A 17,245-nucleotide genomic window follows, 5' to 3' on the forward strand; every position below is an offset into this window, starting at 1 on the left:
GCTACTTGTTTAGATAAACGTGTGAGCGCTTTATCTACTCTAGGGGGTGTTTCCCAACACGCCCTAACCTCTGGCGGGAAAGGGTATAGTGCCAATAATTTATTAGAAATTAGCACTTTTTTATCGGGGGAAACCCACGCTTTATCACACACCTCATTTAATTCATCTGACTCAGGAAAAGCTACTGGTAGTTTTTTCACTCCCCACATAATACCCTTCTTTGTGGTACTTGTAGTGTCAGAAATGTTCAATGCCTCCTTCATTGCCGTGATCATGTAACGTGTGGCCCTAATGGACATTACGTTTGTCTCCTCACCGTCGACACTGGACTCAGTATCCGTGTCTGGGTCTGTGTCGACCCACTGAGGTAACGGGCGTTTTATCGCCCCCGACGGTGTCTGAGACGCCTGGACAGGCACTAATTGATTTGTCGGCTGTCTCATGTCGTCAACAGTTTTTTGTAAAGTGCTGACATTGTCACGTAGTTCTTTAAATACAACCATCCAGTCAGGTGTCGACTCCCTAGGGGGTGACATCACTAATACAGGCAATTGCTCTGCTTCCACATCATTTTCCTCCTCATACATGTCGACACAATCGTACCGACACCCAGCACACACACAGGGAATGCTCTGATAGAAAACAGGACCCCACTAGCCCTTTGGGGAGACAGAGGGAGAGTTTGCCAGCACACACCAGAGCGCTATATTATATATATATATATATATATATATATATATATATATATATATATATATATATATATATATATATAGGGATAACCTTATACAAGTGTTACTCCCTTTTATAGCTGCTGTTTATAATTTAGCTGCCAATAGTGCCCCCCCTCTCTCGTTTTTACCCTGATTCTGTAGGGACTGCAGGGGAGAGTAAGGGAGCCGTCCTTCCAGCGGAACTGTGAGGGAAAATGGCGCTTGTGTGCTGAGGAGATAGGCTCCGCCCCTTCACGACGGCCTTATCTCCCGCTTTTTTCTGGAAAACTGGCAGGGGTTAAATACATCCATATAGCCCAGGAGCTATATGTGATGTATTTCTTTTGCCATCCTAAGGTTTTTCTGTTTTTATTGCGTCTCAGGGCGCTCCCCCCCCCAGCGCCCTGCACCCTCAGTGACCGGAGTGTGAAGTGTGCTGAGAGCAATGGCGCACAGCTGCAGTGCTGTGCGCTACCTTAGTTGAAGACAGGAACGTCTTCTGCCGCCGATTTCACCGGACCTCTTCGTTCTTCTGGCTCTGTAAGGGGGCCGGCGGCGCGGCTCCGGGACCCATCCAGGCTGAACCTGTGATCGTCCCTCTGGAGCTAATATCCAGTAGCCTAAGAAACCCAATCCACTCTGCACGCAGGTGAGTTCGTTTCTTCTCCCCTTAGTCCCACGATGCAGTGAGCCTGTTGCCAGCAGGACTCACTGAAAATAAAAAAACTAAAATAAAACTTTTACTCTAAGCAGCTCAGAAGAGCCACCTAGCATGCACCCTTCTCGTTCGGGCACAAAAATCTAACTGAGGCTTTGAGGAGGGTCATAGGGGGAGGAGCCAGTGCACACCAGCTAGTTCAAGCTTTTACTTTTGTGCCCAGTCTCCTGCGGAGCCGCTATTCCCCATGGTCCTTACGGAGTCCCAGCATCCACTTAGGACGTTAGAGAAATAGTCAATTCCCTTGTAATAGTAAACAAAACAGTCCCTCTCTGGAAGCAAGTGTACCAACAGAGCTCCTCAAGGCAGCATGGAATGGTATACAATGTGGTATAAAGACATGAGCATGCAAGGTGTGGATTAGTGTATACAAGTTTTCCTCTGGTCAAATAGTCAACCGAAAATTTGTCATTTATTAAAGTTGAAACCAGTCAAAAGTTTGGACACTTTCTCATTCAATTTAATTAGAAAGTGTGTCCAAAGAGAGAGAGAGAGAGAGAGAGAGAGAGAGAGAGAGAGAGAGAGAGAGAGAGAGAGAGAGAGAGAGAGAGAGAGAGAGAGAGAGAGAGAGAGAGAGAGAGAGAGAGAGAGAGAGAGAGAGAGAGAGAGAGAGAGAGAGAGAGAGAGAGAGAGAGAGAGAGCTCCAGGGCAGGGACATTTAATGTAAATGGTGCCCTGGGGGAGGGGCTACAGGTCAAAGCCTTATCCCCCTGCTGGACTTCGCCACCGGGCACTGTGGGCTCTCTTATAAACTGTTTTTTTTTTGTTTATCAAAAACGATAAAGAATTTACTCACCGGTAATTATATTTCTCGTAGTCCATAGTGGATGCTGGGAACTCCGTAAGGACCATGGGGAATAGACGGGCTCCGCAGGAGACTGGGCACTCTAAAAGAAAGATTAGGTACTATCTGGTGTGCACTGGCTCCTCCCTCTATGCCCCTCCTCCAGACCTCAGTTAAGGAAACTGTGCCCGGAAGAGCTGACACAACAAGGAAAGGATTTGGAATCCAGGGTAAGACTCATACCAGCCACACCGTACAACTTGTGATAACTGGGTATGGTTAACAGTATGAACAACAACTGAGCCTCAGTAACAGATGGCTCATAACAATAACCCTTTAGTTAAGCAATAACTATATACATGTATTGCAGAGAGTCCGCACTTGGGACGGGCTCCCAGCATCCACTACGGACTACGAGAAATAGAATTACCGGTGAGTAAATTCTTATTTTCTCTGACGTCCTAGTGGATGCTGGGAACTCCGTAAGGACCATGGAGATTATACCAAAGCTCCCAAATGGGCGGGAGAGTGCGGATGACTCTGCAGCACCGCATGAGCAAACTCAAGGTCCTCCTCAGCCAGGGTATCAAACTTGTAGAACTTAGCAAACTTGTTTGACCCCGACCAAGTAGCAGCTCGGCAAAGCTGTAAACCCGAGACCCCTCGGGCAGCGGCCCAAGAAGAGCCCACCTTCCTTGTGGAATGGGCTTTCACCATTTTGGATGCTGCAATCCAGCCGCAGAGTGAACCAGCTGAATCGTGCTATAGATCCAGCGAACAATAGTCTGCTTCGAAGCAGGAGCGCCAACCTTGTTGGCTGCATACAGAATAAACAGCTAGTCAGACATTCTGACTCCCGCCTTTCTGGAAACATAAATTTTCAAAGCCCGGACTACGTCCAGCAACTTGGAATCCTCCAAGTCCCTAGTAGCCGCAGGCACCACAATAGGCTGGTTCAAATGAAACGATGATACCACCCTAGGAAGAAATTGGGGACGAGTCCTCAATTCTGCCCTGTCCATATGGAAGATCAGATATGGGTTTTTACATGACAAAACCGCCAATACTGACACACGCCTAGCCGAAGCTAAGGCCAATAGCATGACCACTTTCCACGTGAGATATTTTAGCTCCATGGTCTTAAGTGGCTCAAACCAGTGGGATTTCAGGAAATCCAACACAACGTTAAGATCCCAAGGTGCCACAAAAGGAGGCTGAATATGCTGAATATGCAGCACCCCCGGAACAACGTCTGAACTTCAGGCAGTGAAGCCAGTTCATTTATAGAGAAAATGTATAGGGCCGAAATCTTGACCTTTATAGATCCTAATTTTAGGCCCATAGTCACTCCTGAAGTGCAGGAATCGACCCCGCTGAAATTCCTCTGTAGGGCCTTCCCGGCCTCACACCAAGCAACCTATTTTCACCATATACAGTGAAAAAGTCATGCGGTCACGTCTTTCCTAGCCTTTATCAGCGTAGGAATAACTGCATCCGGAATGCCCTTTTCCGCTAGGATCCAGCGTTCAACCGCCATGCCGTCAAATGCAGCCGCTGTAATTTTTGGAACAGACAGGGCCCCTGTTGCAACATGTCCTGTCTGAGAGGCAGAAGCCCCGAGTCCTCTGAGAGCATTTCCTGCAGCTCCGGGTACCGAGTCCTTCCTGGCCAATTCGGAGCAAATAATATTGTTTTCACTCCTCCTTTTATTACAATTCTCAGCCCTTGGGTATGAGAGGAAGAGGAGGGAATACAGAGACCGACTGGAACACCCACGGTGTTACTAGTGCGACCACAGCTATCACCCGAGGGTCCCTTGACCCAGCGTAAAACCTTTTTTAGCTTTTTATTGAGGTGGGACGCCATCTAGTCCACCTTAGGCAGTTCCCATCAATTTGCAAACTGCGTGAAGACTTCCTGATGAAGTCCCCACTTTCCCGGGTGGAGGTCGTGCCTGCTGAGGAAGTCTGCTTCCCAGATATCCACTCCCGAAACGAACACTGCTGACAGTGCGCTTACTTGATTCTCCGCCCAGCGAAGAATTCTGGTGGCTTCTACCCTCGCCACCCTGCTCCTTGTGCCGCCTTGGCGGTTTACATGAACCCCTGCGGTCTGACTGGATCAGAACCGGTTGGTCGCGAAGCAGGATCTCCGCTTGACTTAGGGCGTTGTATATGGCCCTTAGTTCCAGGATATTGATGTGAAGGCAAGTCAGTTGACTTGACCACAGACCTTGGAAATTTCTTCCCTGTGTAACTGCCCCCCACCCTCGGAGGCTTGCATCCGTGGTCACCAGGATCCAGTCCTGAATGCCGAATCTGCGGCCCTCGAGAAGGTGAGCACTCTGCAGCCACCACAGGAGAGACACCCTGGCCCTGGGGGATAGGGTGATTAACCAATGCCTCTGAAGAGGTGATCCGGACCACTTGTCCAGTAAGTCCCATTGGAAGGTCCTCGCATGGAACCTGCCTAAGGGGATGGCCTCGTATGATGCCACCCTCCTTCCCAGGACTCGAGTGCAGTGGTGCACGGACACCTGTTTTGGTTTTAATAGATTCCTGACCAGTGTCATGAGCTCCTGAGCTCTCTCTATGGGAGATAACCCTTTTCTGGTCTGTGTCTAGGATCGTGCCTAGGAGAGGCAGATGAGCTGTAGGAAACAACTGCGACTTTGGAATATATAGAATCCAGCCGTGTTGCCGTTACACTTCCAGAGAAAGTGATACGCTGTTCAGCAACTGATCTCGCTTTTATGAGGAGATCGTCCAAGTACGTGATAATAGTGACACCTTGCTTCCGCAGGAGCACAATCATATCCGCCATTACCATGGTGAATATTCTCGGGGCCGTGAAGAGACCAAACGGCAACATCTGAAATTGGTAATGACAATCCCGTACCGCAATTCTGAGGTACGCCTAATGAGGTGGATAAATGGGGACCTGAAGGTATGCATCCCTAATGTCCCGATTCACAATAAAGTCTTCCCCTTTTTAGGCTTGCACTGACCGCTCTTAGCGATTCCATCTTGAACCTTCTCAGGTATATGTTCAGGGATTTTTAATTCAATATGGGTCTGACCGAACAGTCTGGTTTCGGGATTACAACATGGTCTAATAATAACACCCTCTTGTTGAAGGAGGGGACCCTTGACCACCACCTGTTAAAGATACAATTTGTGAATTGCAGTTAACACTGGCTCCCTCTCTTGGGGGGAAGCCCGCAGGGCCGTCGGTGAGGGGGCATCTTTTCACAGTCCAGCTTGTATCCCTGAGACACAATATCTATTGCCCAGGGATCGAACAGGGAGTGAACCCACCGGGCCTAGCTCCGCCTGTGGAGCCTCAGCGACATTGGTGGATTTTTGTAGGGGCCGGGGAGGACTTCTGTTCCTGGGAACTAGCTGCCCGGCTCTGACAAGAAAGGACGACCCTCAGACTTTCTTGTTTCTTTATACGAAAGGCTGCATTTAATAATGTCGTGCTTTCTTAGGCTGAACAGGAATATAAAGCAAACTAGCAGAATTACCAGCTATAGCTGTGGAGACCAGGCCCGAGAACCCTTCTCCACACAATCCTCAGCCTTCCATATGCCTCTTAAGTCGGCATCATCTGTCCAATGCATATTCTACAGGACACGTCAAGCAGAGATCGACATAGCTTTGACTCTAGGACCCAATATACTCATGTCTCTTTGGGCATGCTTTATAACTATATATCTATCACTTAAGACAGCATCTTTAAATAAGAATTTACTTACCGATAATTCTATTTCTCGGAGTCCGTAGTGGATGCTGGGGTTCCTGAAAGGACCATGGGGAATAGCGGCTCCGCAGGAGACAGGGCACAAAAGTAAAGCTTTCCGATCAGGTGGTGTGCACTGGCTCCTCCCCCTATGACCCTCCTCCAAGCCAGTTAGGTACTGTGCCCGGACGAGCGTACACAATAAGGGAGGAATTTTTGAATCCCGGGTAAGACTCATACCAGCCACACCAATCACACCGTACAACTTGTGATCTAAACCCAGTTAACAGTATGATAACAGCGGAGCCTCTGAAAAGATGGCTCACAACAATAATAACCCGATTTTTGTAACTATGTACAAGTATTGCAGATAATCCGCACTTGGGATGGGCGCCCAGCATCCACTACGGACTCCGAGAAATAGAATTATCGGTAAGTAAATTCTTATTTTCTCTATCGTCCTAGTGGATGCTGGGGTTCCTGAAAGGACCATGGGGATTATACCAAAGCTCCCAAACGGGCGGGAGAGTGCGGATGACTCTGCAGCACCGAATGAGAGAACTCCAGGTCCTCCTTAGCCAGGGTATCAAATTTGTAGAATTTAGCAAACGTGTTTGCCCCTGACCAAGTAGCTGCTCGGCAAAGTTGTAAAGCCGAGACCCCTCGGGCAGCCGCCCAAGATGAGCCCACCTTCCTTGTAGAATGGGCATTTACATATTTTGGCTGTGGCAGGCCTGCCACAGAATGTGCAAGCTGAATTGTATTACACATCCAACTAGCAATAGTCTGCTTAGAAGCAAGAGCACCCAGTTTGTTGGGTGCATACAGGATAACAGCAAGTCAGTTTTCCTGACTCCAGCCGTCCTGGAACATATTTTCAGGGCCCTGACAACATCTAGCAACTTGGAGTCCTCCAAGTCCCTAGTAGGTGCAAGGCACCACAATAAGCTGGTTCAGGTGAAACACTGACACCACCTTAGGGAGAGAACTGGGGACGAGTCCGCAGCTCTGCCCTGTCCGAATGGACAAACAGATATGGGCTTTTTTGAGAAAAAACCACCAATTTTGACACTCGCCTGGTCCAGGCCAGGGCCAAGAGCACGGTCACTTTTCATGTGAGATGCTTCAAATCCACAGATTTGACTGGTTTTAAACCAATGTGATTTGAGGAATCCCAGAACTACGTTGAGATCCCACAGTGCCACTGGAGGCACAAAAAGGGGGTTGTATATGCAATACTCCCTTGACAAACTTCTGGACTTCAGGAACTGAAGCCAATTCTTTCTGGAAGAAAATCGACAGGGCCGAAATTTGAACCTTAAGGGACCCCAATTTGAGGTCCATAGACACTCCTGTTTGCAGGAAACGCAGGAAACGACCGAGTTGAAATTTCTTTGTGGGGCCTTCCTGGCCTCACACCACGCAACATATTTTCGCCACATGTGGTGATAATGTTGTGCGGTCACCTCCTTTCTGGCTTTGACCAGGGTAGGAATGACCTCTTCCGGAATGCCTTTTTCCCTTAGGATCCGGCCTTCCACCGCCATGCCGACAAACGCAGCTGCGGTAAGTCTTGGAACAGACATGGTACTTGCTGAAGCAAGTCCCTTCTTAGCGGCAGAGGCCATAAGACCTCTGTAAGCATCTCTTGAAGTTCCGGGTACCAAGTCCTTCTTGGCCAATCCGGAGCCATGAGTATAGTTCTTACTCCTCTACGTCTTATAATTCTCAGCACCTTAGGTATGAGAAACAGAGGAGGGAACACATACACCGACTGGTACACCCACGGTGTTACCAGAACGTCCACAGCTATTGCCTGAGGGTCTCTTGACCTGGCGCAATACCTGTCCCGTTTTTTGTTCAGACGGGACGCCATCATGTCCACCTTTGGTATTTCCCAACGGTTTACAATCATGTGGAAAAAACTTCCCGATGAAGTTTCCACTCTCCCGGGTGGAGGTCGTGCCTGCTGAGGAAGTCTGCTTTCCAGTTTCCATTCCCGGGATGAAAAACTGCTGACAGTGCTATCACATGATTTTCCGCCCAGCGAAAAGTCCTTGCAGTTTTTGCCATTGCCCTCCTGCTTCTTGTGTCGCCCTGTCTGTTTACGTGGGCGACTGCCGTGATGTTTTTCCCACTGGATCAATACCGGCTGACCTTGAAGCAGAGGTCTTGCTAAGCTTAGAGCATTATAAATTTACCCTTAGCTCCAGTATATTTATGTGGAGAAAAGTCTCCAGACTTGATCACACTCCCTGGAAATTTTTTCCTTGTGTGACTGCTCCCCAGCCTCTCGGGCTGGGCTCCGTGGTTACCAGCATCCAATCCTGAATGCCGAATCTGCGGCCCTCTAGAAGATGAGCACTCTATAACCACCACAGGAGAGACACCCTTGTCCTTGGATATAGGGTTATCCGCTGATGCATCTGAAGATGCGATCCGGACCATTTGTCCAGCAGATCCCACTGAAAAGTTCTTGCGTGAAATCTGCCGAATGGAATTTGCTTCGTAGGAAGCCACCATTTTTACCAGGACTCTTGTGCAATGCTGCACTGTTTTTAGGAGGTTCCTGACTAGCTCGGATAACTCCCTGGCTTTCTCTTCCGGGAGAAACACCTTTTTCTGGACTGTGTCCAGAATCATCCCTAGGCACAGCAGACGTGTCGTCGGGATCAGCTGCGATTTTGGAATATTTAGAATCCACCCGTGCTGTTGTAGCAGTATCCGAGATAGTGCTACTCCGAGCTCCAACTGTTCCCTGGACTATGCCCTTATCAGGAGATCGTCCAAGTAAGGGATAATTAAGACGCCTTTTCTTCGAAGAAGAATCATCATTTCGGCCATTACCTTGGTAAAGACCCGGGGTGCCGTGGACAATCCAAACGGCAGCGTCTGAAACTGATAGTGACAGTTCTGCACCACGAACCTGAGGTACCCTTAGTGAGAAGGACCAATTTGGGACATAGAGGTAAGCATCCCTGATGTCCCGGGACACTATATAGTCCCCTTCTTCCTGGTTCGTTATCACTGCTCTGAGTGACTCCATCTTGATTTGAACCTTTGTAAGTGTTCAAAAAAATTTTTTAGAATAAATCTCACCTAGCCTTCTGGCTTCAGTACCACAATATAGTGTGGAATAATACCCCTTTTCTTGTAGTAGGAGGGGTAATTTAATTATCACCTGCTGGGAATACAGCTTGTGAATTTTTTCCCATACTGCCTCCTTGTCGGAGGGAGACCTTGGTAAAGCAGACTTCAGGAGCCTGCGAAGGGGAAACGTCTCGACATTCCAATCTGTACCCCTGGGATACTACTTGTAGGATCCAGGGGTCCTGTACGGTCTCAGCGCCATGCTGAGAACTTGTCAGAAGCGGTGGAACGCTTCTGTTCCTGAGAATGGGCTGCCTGCTGCAGTCTTCTTCCCTTTCCTCTATCCCTGGGCAGATATGATCTTATAGGGACGAAAGGACTGAGGCTGAAAAGACGGTGTCTTTTTCTGCAGAGATGTGACTTAGGGTAAAAAACGGTGGATTTTCCAGCAGTTGCCGTGGCCACCAGGTCCGATGGACCGACCCCAAATAACTCCTCTTCCTTTATACGGCAATACACCTTTGTGCCGTTTGGAATCTGCATCACTTGACCACTGTCGTGTCCATAACATCTTCTGGCAGATATGGACATCGCACTTACTCTTGATGCCAGAGTGCAAATATCCCTCTGTGCATCTCGCATATATAGAAATGCATCCTTTAAATGCTCTATAGTCAATAAAATACTGTCCCTGTCAAGGGTATCAATATTTTTAGTCAGGGAATCCGACCAAGCCACCCCAGCTCTGCACATCCAGGTTGAGGCGATCGCTGGTCGCAGTATAACACCAGTATGTGTGTATATACTTTTTATGATATTTTCCAGCCTCCTGTCAGCTGGTCCTTGAGGACGGCCCTATCTATAGACGGTACCGCCACTTGTTTTGATAAGCGTGTGAGCGCCTTATCCACCCTAAGGGGTGTTTCCCAACGCGCCCTAACTTCTGGCGGGAAAGGGTATACCGCCCATAATTTTCTATCGGGGGGAACCCACGCATCATCACACACTTTATTTAATTTATCTGATTCAGGAAAAACTATGGTAGTTTTTTCACATCCCACATAATACCCTCTTTTGTGGTACTTGTAGTATCAGAAATATTTAACACCTCCTTCATTGCCTTTAACGTGTGGCCCTAATAAGGAATACGTTTGTTTATTCACCGTCGACACTGGATTCAGTGTCCCTGTCTGTGTCTGTGTCGACCGACTAAAGTAAACGGGCGTTTTAAAAACCCCTGACGGTGTTTTTGAGACGTCTGGACCGGTACTAATTGTTTGTCGGCCGTCTCATGTCGTCAACCGACCTTGCAGCGTGTTGACATTATCACGTAATTCCCTAAATAAGCCATCCATTCCGGTGTCGACTCCCTAGAGAGTGACATCACCATTACAGGCAATTGCTCCGCCTCCTCACCAACATCGTCCTCCTACATGTCGACACACACGTACCGACACACAGCACACACACAGGGAATGCTCTGATAGAGGACAGGACCCACTAGCCCTTTGGAGAGACAGAGGGAGAGTTTGCCAGCACACACCAAAAACGCTATAATTATATAGGGACAACCTTATATAAGTGTTTTCCCTTATAGCATCTTTTTTATATATTTCTAACGCCAAATTAGTGCCCCCCCTCTCTGTTTTAACCCTGTTTCTGTAGTGCAGTGCAGGGGAGAGCCAGGGAGCCTTCCCTCCAGCCTTTCTGTGAGGGAAAATGGCGCTGTGTGCTGAGGAGATAGGCCCCGCCCCTTTATCGGCGGCCTCGTCTCCCGCTCTTAACGGATTCTGGCAGGGGTTAAATATCTCCATATAGCCTCCGGAGGCTATATGCGAGGTATTTTTAGCCAAAATAGGTATTCATTTGCCTCCCAGGGCGCCCCCCTCCCAGCGCCCTGCACCCTCAGTGACTGCCGTGTGAAGTGTGCTGAGAGGAAAATGGCGCACAGCTGCAGTGCTGTGCGCTACCTTTAGAAGACTGAGGAGTCTTCTGCCGCCGATTCTGGACCTCTTCTTACTTCAGCATCTGCAAGGGGGCCGGCGGCAAGGCTCCGGTGACCATCCAGGCTGTACCTGTGATCGTCCCTCTGGAGCTGGTGTCCAGTAGCCAAGAAGCCAATCCATCCTGCACGCAGGTGAGTTCACTTCTTCTCCCCTAAGTCCCTCGTTGCAGTGATCCTGTTGCCAGCAGGACTCACTGTAAAATAAAAAACCTAAGCTAAACTTTTCTAAGCAGCTCTTTAGGAGAGCCACCTAGATTGCACCCTTCTCGGCCGGGCACAAAAATCTAACTGGCTTGGAGGAGGGTCATAGGGGGAGGAGCCAGTGCACACCACCTGATCGGAAAGCTTTACTTTTGTGCCCTGTCTCCTGCGGAGCCGCTATTCCCCATGGTCCTTTCAGGAACCCCAGCATCCACTAGGACGATAGAGAAACATATTTATATTGCATACTAGGGTCTCATCTCTGCTGATAAGGTACCTGTCCACGCTGCCACAGCGCTATAAACCCATGCCGACACCACCGCCGGTCTGGATAATATACTAGAATGTGCACGCTATCTGCAGGATCCCTGAGAATAGCAAGTGCTACCGTCTCTGTGCAAACAGGACACCCTAGGGGAAGATTCTCAACACATCCTGGCCCTAGTGGGGAAAGGATACAGCCTGAGAATTCTCTTGTTTGGAAGCCGTCGTCTCTTGTCTGGAGATTCCCGCTCTTTTTCCTCATGAGAGGAGGGAAATTTACCTCAGCATTCTTCCCCTTAAACATGTGTACCCTTGTGTCAGGGACAGATGAGTCATCAGTGATATGCAAAACATCTTTTATTTCAATAATCATATATTGAATACCTTATAGCCATCTTGGCTGTAACTTTGCATTATCGTAGTCGACAGTGGAGTTAAACTCCATGTCGATACCAGTGTTTGTTATTTTGGATAGTGAGCATTGAGAGACTCTGAAGGTCTCTGTGACATAGGGACAGACATGGGTAGATTTCCTGTCTGTTCCCTAACCTTTTGTGCAATAAATTCACCTTAGCACTTACACATATCCAAACAGGTGTCGGCGTTGTCGACGGAGACCCCCTCTCACACACATATCCGCTCTATCACCTCCTTAGAGGAGCCTTTTACCTCAGACATGTCGACACACACGTACCGACACACCACACACACAGGGGATGCTCTATTTGAGGACAGTTCCCCCACAAGGCCCTTTGGAGAGACAGAGAGAGTATGCCAGCACACACCACAGCGCTATATAACCCAGGGATTACACTACAACTCAGTGTTTACCCAGTAGCTGCTGTATATACAATTTTTTTTTTTGCGCCTAAATTTATGTGCCCCCCACCCTCTCTTTTCACCCTTTGTGTACCAGGATACTGCCGGGGAGAGCCTGGGGAGCTTCCTTCCAGCGGAGCTGTGAAGAGAAAATCGCGCTGGTGTGCTGAGGAAGAAGGCCCGGCCCCCTCAGCGGCGGGCTTCTGTCCTGTTTCTGACTAAAAATGGCGGGGGTTTTACACATATACAGTTTTCCAGACTGTATTATGTGTATATATTGCCAAAAGGTATTTTTATTGCTGCCCAGTGCGCTACCTTAATGAAGACCGGAGTCTTCTGCCGCCGATTTTATCTCCTTCTTCTGTCTTCTGGCTCTACAAGGGGGACGGCGGCGCGGCTCCGGGAACAGACGATCGAGGTCAGGCCCTGTGTTCGAACCCTCTGGAGCTAATGGTGTCCAGTAGCCTAAGAAGCACAAGCTAGCTGCACGCAGGTAGGTTTGCTTCTCTCCCCTCAGTCCCACGTAGCAGCGAGTCTGTTGCCAGCAGATCTCACTGAAAATAAAAAACCTAACAAATACTTTCTTTCTAGCAAGCTCAGGAGAGCCCACTAGGTGCATCCAGCTCTGGCCGGGCACAGATTCTAACTGAGGTCTGGAGGAGGGGTATAGAGGGAGGAGCCAGTGCACACCAGATAGTACCTAATCTTTCTTTTAGAGTGCCCAGTCTCCTGCGGAGCCAGTCTATTCTCCATGGTCCTTACGGAGTTCCCAGCATGCACTAGGACGTCAGAGAAATAATGCAAAAAAAAAAAAAAATAATGCAGTGGTTCTCACCTACAACATGTTTTCTACATTCTTTTATGTGGAAGCAGGTGGGTAATTTACTGAAACAGCAAAAGAAATCTGCGTTTTTTCCCATGGGCAGCTTGAAAGTCCAATACAAGCTTTACAATTACAAATCTCTAGATATACTGTAATTTACTAATGCATAACCAGTTTTTGTTTTCTGACAAATTCATTAGTAAGTTACTTCGCAGTCCACAATTGTTTCTGTAAAAATCAATTCCACATTTCTCTTTACTGATCTTGTAATTTTTTTTAACAGAACCTTATCTTTGCATTCAGTGCACACTATACATTACAGTAAACCAAAAGCCAACCGTGCAGACAATTATCATGGATACTCCTTGTCAGAAGAGAGTGAGCCCAATACGCGCCAGTATCAAATACCGTGTCACTTTCACATGTACAGATCACTTCCTCTTACAGAGTTTTACAGTAGATGTTTCCATGTCTTGGGTTTAACACAATCTCAGGACATTACAAGTAGTAGATACTGTCACAACAAGAAATAACAGTGCAGATCATCTGTTTTCTTAAACACAGTTGTGCAACCATTTTTGTTATGGAATGTAGACATTCAGCATTCCACAGCTGAAACAGAGCTTTAATAAAAAGAACACTGATCCCAAAACAATTGCAATAACTATTCACATGGCAACACAGGGTGAATTTACTTACTAACCCTGCATAAGCTATTCTGCCTCAATTGAAATATAGCATTTGAAGGCAGATAAGAACCACTTGGCCCATCTAGTCTGCCCTAAACACGAGTTCACACTCAGGTTTATTTTTTTGTCAGGAGCCAATTAACCTACCCGTATATTTTTGGATTGTGGGAAGGGGAAATCAAACTCATAACCTCAGAACAATGTATACCCGGCAGATATGTCATATTCGCGGTACCCATCAAAACAATGTAATCAGGGGCGTCTTAAGAGATGAGGAGGCCCCCTCCTCTCCACGGCGCCGTAGGCTCCGGCAATATGCCGGAGTCTACTGCACAGGTCTCCCGAAACATGGCGTCCGCCATATTTTGGAGGTAAAAATTGAACTGCGCATACGCTGCGGCCATTTTTGATGTGTTCTTTGGCCGCGACGGCTGACGGTGCAGCGACCGGCGGTAGACTTCGGACAGGTGAGTATGAAATATGGGTGCAATGTGTGCGGTGCGGGCCCCAGTGTGCACCGCACACATTGCACCTATGATAGAAATGCCAGTGAAAGTAATGAAAGACACAATGATCACTGTTCTGTCCTTCATTAATATGCACCAGGTTGCATGCGATAGCTTCCTGCTGGCCATCCAACGCTGCCGACATGACAATATCGCATGCGACCACAGGAATGTGCAAATTGCAGGTACACACTGTATGATCCGGTCAGTATGCCGATACGATTTAGCCAGAAACTACATATCGCGCTGATACCCACTATAAGAGTCAGGATTCTTAGCAGTTTTGACCCTGAAAATGAAAACGGCAATATTAGATTCAAAACACCCCCGATTTTGCATTTAATATTACTAGTCCTAAATTGCAAGGTCAGAGCTGCTGATCTTGTAAGAGCCACCACTTAATAAATCTAGCCTGAGACCCTAGAGACCGTTGCTATTAGATTATAATTGCAGTCTGACACTTAAACTGATTACAGCATTCCACAGACTCTGCATATATTTGGTGGTACAGGTTGAGTATCCCTTATCCAAAATGCTTGGGACCAGAGGTACTTTGGATATCGGATTTTTCCGTAGTTTGGAATAACTGCATACCATAATGAGATATCATGGTGATTGGACCTAAGTCTAAGCACAGAATGCATTTATGTTTCATATACATCTTATACACACAGCCTGAAGGTCATTTTAGCCAATATTTTTTATAATTTTGTACATTAAACAAAGTGTGTGTACATTCACACAATTCATTTATGTTTCACATACACCTTATACACACAGCCTGAAGGTCATTTAATACAATATTTTTAATAACTTTGTGTATTAAACAAAGTTTGTGTACATTAAGTCATCAGAAAACAAAGATTTCACTATCTCACTCTCACTCAAAAAAGTCCGTATTTCGGAATATTCGGATATGGGATACTCAACCTGTAATGCATATTCATTTGTAGAGCATGATAGTGGTTGTAGCCAAGGAGCCCAAAAGAGAGGGGGGCTCAATTGTTTTTGTTCACAGGCAGTTAGCAGATGGCATCCAACTTTTAAGCCCAGTACCCACGGGCCGATGCAGGAAAGATGTGTGCTGAGCGAACCGCTCAGCACACATCTCTCCTGCCGCTCAGCACAGCGCGATCTGTGCTGATCGTGCGGGGGGAGACGGGGGGGGGCGCTCATTTCACCCAGCGGGTGAAGTGAGCGACCCAATAGATTGGCCTGTCTAGCAGCAGCCAATCTAGCAGCAGCCAATCTAGCAGCAGCGATAGCGATGTGCGGGGCCGCGCATCGCTATCGCTGAGGGGGCTACACACGGAGCGATCATGCTGATATTCTAAGCAATCTAGTCAGATTGCTTAGAATATCGCTCCGTGAGTACCCCCCTTTATTGTAGCTCCATTTGATGCTATCTATAGCTTGGTTAAGAGGTTATTCGTGTATACTCAACTCTCCGGAGATGCAGTATCCAGAGCTCCAGCGGGACTGTATTCTTCTCTGGCGGCCCCCTGCAGTGCCCTGTGTCAGCCGGCGGGTCCTTCTGTGCATACGCCGCTGGCTGACCTCTCGGGAGGCTGCTGGGAGGTCAGGGGGCAGAGCAAGCGCCCGCGTGCCTGGTAGAGAACAGGGAAGAAGTAGCTTCTCTCCCATCCCTGTACCAAAGATCACATTGCACCCTCCCGAGATGGTAATTCTGAACTACATGGAGAAGCGGAGCTTTTCGTTCCTTTATGAATTGCACTCGCCATACTAAAGTCTGAGTGATAAGATTCAGCCGAGGAGCGGGGGTGTCACTATTATCATCATCATCCTCCTTTATTTATATGGCGCCACAAGGATTCTGCAGCACCCAGTTACAGGGTACATATGCACATAATCAAAACAGGAAAACAGTGACTTACAGTTGAAGACAATATAAGACAAGTACAGGGTAACTAAGCATAACTACGGCTGGTCTTCTGTATGCCGATTGTCGGGATCCCGGCGCACAGTATACCGGCGCCGGAATCCCGACACCCAGCATACCGACAGATATTCTCCCTTGTGGGGTTCCACGACCCCCCTGGAGGGAGAATAAATAGCGTAGCGCGTCACCGTGCCCGCAGCGTGGCGAGCGCAGCGAGCCCGCAAGGGGCTCCTTTGCGCTCGCCACGCTGTTGGTATGCCGGCGGTCGGGCTCCCGGCGCCGGTATGCTGGTCGCCGGGAGCCCGACCGCCGGCATACCATACTACACCAGTAAACGACACAGAGATAAGTTTCAAGGTGGCCTAAAAACTGCGGGATTTGGACAGTTGAAGATTATTAAAGTAAGAAAAGGATAAGCACATGAGGGAAGAGGGCCCTACTCGTGAGAGCTTACATTCTAAGGGGAGGGGTAGACAGACAGGGGTGACACAGACAGGGTACATAGATAGCGTGGAACAGAGGGCTTGGATGAGATTTTACTGGGTTTGGTAAAGAAGTGGGTCTTAAGAGCCCGTTTGAAGTTTTGTAGAGAGGTGGAAAGACTAGAGAAGTCGCTGCACCCTGCCTGATTTTTTAAAAGGCAAAATGTGCCCTGCCCTTTTACCGGTAGCCTACCATTGCATGCATAGATGGCATTTAGTCACATTAAAGGGAGAGCTTGGGGAAAGCCCAGCACCTCTCCATAAGCACTGGACAGTAGTACTCCATAAGCACTGGACAGTAACCCCATTTATGATGCTGGCTGCACCAACCCCAAAATTGTCACCAGAGTGGCCGTACCAACTACCTGACCAGCTGCATCTTCTGCACCCTGCATGCATCTTAGAAGATACACATACAAAATAATAATAATAATAATAATAATAATAATAATAGATATTTACACACACACACACACACACACACACACACACACACACACACACAAATGC

The 17,245-nt window shown here is 48.0% G+C and overlaps 1 protein-coding gene across 1 annotated transcript in view; it reads right to left on the reverse strand.

Moving 5' to 3' along the window:
* SLC15A4 (solute carrier family 15 member 4) overlaps positions 1-17,245 on the reverse strand; it is a 99,915-nt gene that overhangs the window by 81,758 nt on the left and 912 nt on the right. The window lies entirely within an intron of this gene.

This window comes from Pseudophryne corroboree, chromosome 1, assembly GCF_028390025.1.
Source record: "Pseudophryne corroboree isolate aPseCor3 chromosome 1, aPseCor3.hap2, whole genome shotgun sequence".
Lineage (NCBI taxonomy): Eukaryota > Metazoa > Chordata > Amphibia > Anura > Myobatrachidae > Pseudophryne > Pseudophryne corroboree.